The sequence below is a fragment of the Armigeres subalbatus genome, chromosome 3 (assembly GCF_024139115.2).
Source record: "Armigeres subalbatus isolate Guangzhou_Male chromosome 3, GZ_Asu_2, whole genome shotgun sequence".
Classification (NCBI taxonomy): Eukaryota; Metazoa; Arthropoda; class Insecta; order Diptera; family Culicidae; genus Armigeres; species Armigeres subalbatus.
In genome coordinates this window covers 263,406,214-263,409,145 of record NC_085141.1, presented here as the reverse complement: position 1 = coordinate 263,409,145, position 2,932 = coordinate 263,406,214, and the positions used below count along the sequence as shown (strand labels likewise).

Genomic DNA, 2,932 nt, shown 5'->3' with positions numbered 1-2,932 from the left:
TTTCTGAACTTCAGAGACATCAATTCATTCATAGATGCAATAAAATCCTCTCGTGATGGCTTGGACTTTTCCACATGTTCATTTCATCACCACGCGACCTTCAGCATGATATTGGCACTGGCAAAACACTTTAGTTGACAATGGCACTATTATATTTCCTCGTTTTCTTTCGACATTTGTGAATTTTTTTGTTTTCAATCTCAACAACCAAATCGTAACGCATTGAATGCGTTACGTGAAAAAAAAACATGAAATCATGAATTATATTTATGGTATATTTTCATAACATGAAAACGCGATGGATTCACGAAATCATGAATCATTTTCTCATTTCGGGGAAGGGATTTCTATAGAAATATTCCAAGCTATTCGTAGAGCGCCTAGAACTTCAGAATGTGGGTGGAAAACATATTCATGAATATGTAAATAGATTTTTTTCAATCCTTTATGACGAACATTCCGAAGTATTTCATAAGCAATGAACATAAAATGCTCATAATCGTCTCACTAACCTTGAGTTAAGTGATGTAGGGTAACCGGCGGTAATGTTGGCCCTGGATGTAACATTGGCTCATCACGCAAATTAATCAATATTTCAGCGATAATCCGTCAATTTGTAGGGAGATATTAACCACTGCTTCTTTAGAAAAGTGTATCAAACATATATCTGCTTCATAACTCTAGATTTATACACTTCTTAAACTATTAAAAGCAATTAACTTACGTGGAAAATCACTTTGACTCGGGTTTTTAGCAGCCATGTTTCGTTGACTTATGCAGGCTGGCTGTGGTAGAGTTTTTCTTTTGCCCAATAAGAGAGTTTTCTGAATGAACATACCTGCTTTCGCACATCAGATGAATGGATAACAACCACACTATGTCAGTTATCATTTTTATTTCACAATTTCCATTAGTATAGCGACATAATTAACCAAACCTTTTTTGGACAATACTGGGGGCACCCGTAGACAAATGTTGGCATGCGCTTTCGATTTGTAGCACCGTTAGTATACATTCTGGAAAAAATGTATACTAAATAGATTAAAAGTCATTCTAAATGGCTATTCGCCTGGTTGACCCCAAATTCGTATTCGTTCCAAAAATACTTGGTTAGTATAACTTTGAAAAAATCGTTCGCTAGTATAGGTAGGCTTTATACTTTGTTTAGTTTATTTTGGATTTGTGTATGTTTTCTAGGTTATGTTAGTTTGTTATTGTTTTTTTTCTTCTAAAAGATAAAATAAGAATGTTTATTATTTTTATTAAATTTTATTAAAATGCTGTATGACCACTTTTGATTTAACAAATTGATTAAGCCGTAGATTGATGGAAACGAAAATTTTAGAAGTACATAATTTTGTTCCTTCGTGAGTTTGGGACTGCTACATTTTCGGCAATCCATCGTTTTCTGCAGCGGTGTTTATTCTGTTGATTAACACTGGAAACAGGCGGGAATCACCAGGAGATACGAAGCCAATAGCTGATTGACTGGCTGAGCTGAAAGTGGATGCGTACGGCTTTTCTTGATCCGGAGCATGGCTGTCTTCCGCCGATGTCGTTTTTACCGCAGCACCAGATAAAAGTGTAAATAGGTCATTTAATTTCTCTTCCGCTTCGAGCTCTACAATCTAGGGATAAAAGTTATTAATTGGATATGAACAAACTCCGAAAATTGATGTTATCTTACCAAAGCAACATTAATATTCCGGCAAAACTGATGTAAACAAGATGATGGTCGATTTTTCAATCTGGAGCTGGAGTACATCTTTTCGCTCCGACGCTATGTGCAGTGCAGTTCTGATATCAGGTGTTGCAAACTGCCATGGTTGTTGTTCAGTACCTGTTGCTTTTCAGGCATGATCGGACAATCCAGATACTTCGGGACACCGGTGCATGCCCTTGTGCGTGTCAACGTTCCGCGCGTGCACCGCCGGTACTTGACAACCTGATTCAATCGCTCGCTCTTCAGGGTAGTGATCGATCCAATGGAATAATCCGTTATCGGAACATCGATGATAATTGCCAGTAAGTTCCGGTGGTCGAAATTTTCACTTCTGGCCAAAGTTTCACGTATCATTTGTGATAGCATGTGGTTCGTGTCAATGAGCAGATAGGCCATGATGTTGTCCGAGTTGTCTACCTGGGATGCGGTCGCTCCTGCTTGTTCCAGCGCTGGCGTTGTCATTAATGAAACACTGGCGCGGTGCTTTGGTGGAATCAACCCCGCAAGGACAAGATTTGCCACGGTTGTTTTTTCGAAACTGCTTCTCGCTGAATGGCTCTACAAAAAAATAATAAAATAATAATGTCTTGTTACACATTATTCTTTAAAGTTGCTCACGTTTATATCGATGTGGATGTTTTTTCTCAATCCATTTTATTTTACGGGTTTCCCGGTAGGCTTGTAAAACGCGGCAACAACATTCAAGTAAATTGAAAAAGACAGTATGCAATCAAATATATTCTCGCGTTATTCCGTTTAAGTATTAATTTTAGTTTCAGATAGTATACTTATTATACTATGTAATGTATAACTGTCAAAAATGAATACAAAGATTAATTTAAAACCCTTTATGGATTTATTTTATTTCTGAGTGTAGGTGAAACTCTAAAATCAAAACATTCTCACCAATAACCCGTACCGGAGAAAATAACCGAAAGCTGAAGATAGAATATTCGATGCTCGCGATTAGGTTACTGAGATTTTTTGTAAAAACAGGTTAATCCACCCAGCGGTTAAGTTTCATTCGCAAATTACTTAACGCTTAACTTGACTATTATCAACCCACACCAAGCCTCTAGTAATGCTTCATGTATGGTAGGGTTCTGAAATTTATAAAGTCCTTAACGCTCAGACAAGTGAATCGGACCTCATGATGCTTTTCTCGAATCACGATATAATCGCTTTCATTCGCAGAACATACCAAAAATA

The 2,932-nt window shown here is 37.2% G+C and overlaps 1 long non-coding RNA gene across 1 annotated transcript; it reads right to left on the bottom strand.

Moving 5' to 3' along the window:
* Window positions 1–1,262: 1,262 nt before the first annotated feature.
* On the bottom strand, window positions 1,263–2,473 carry LOC134219448 (uncharacterized). Its single transcript, XR_009981567.1, has 3 exons — window positions 2,342–2,473; window positions 1,688–2,281; window positions 1,263–1,628 (listed from the first exon to the last, which is right to left on the bottom strand). It is a non-coding gene; the product is annotated as an uncharacterized LOC134219448 (long non-coding RNA).
* Between the last annotated feature and the right edge of the window lie 459 nt (window positions 2,474–2,932).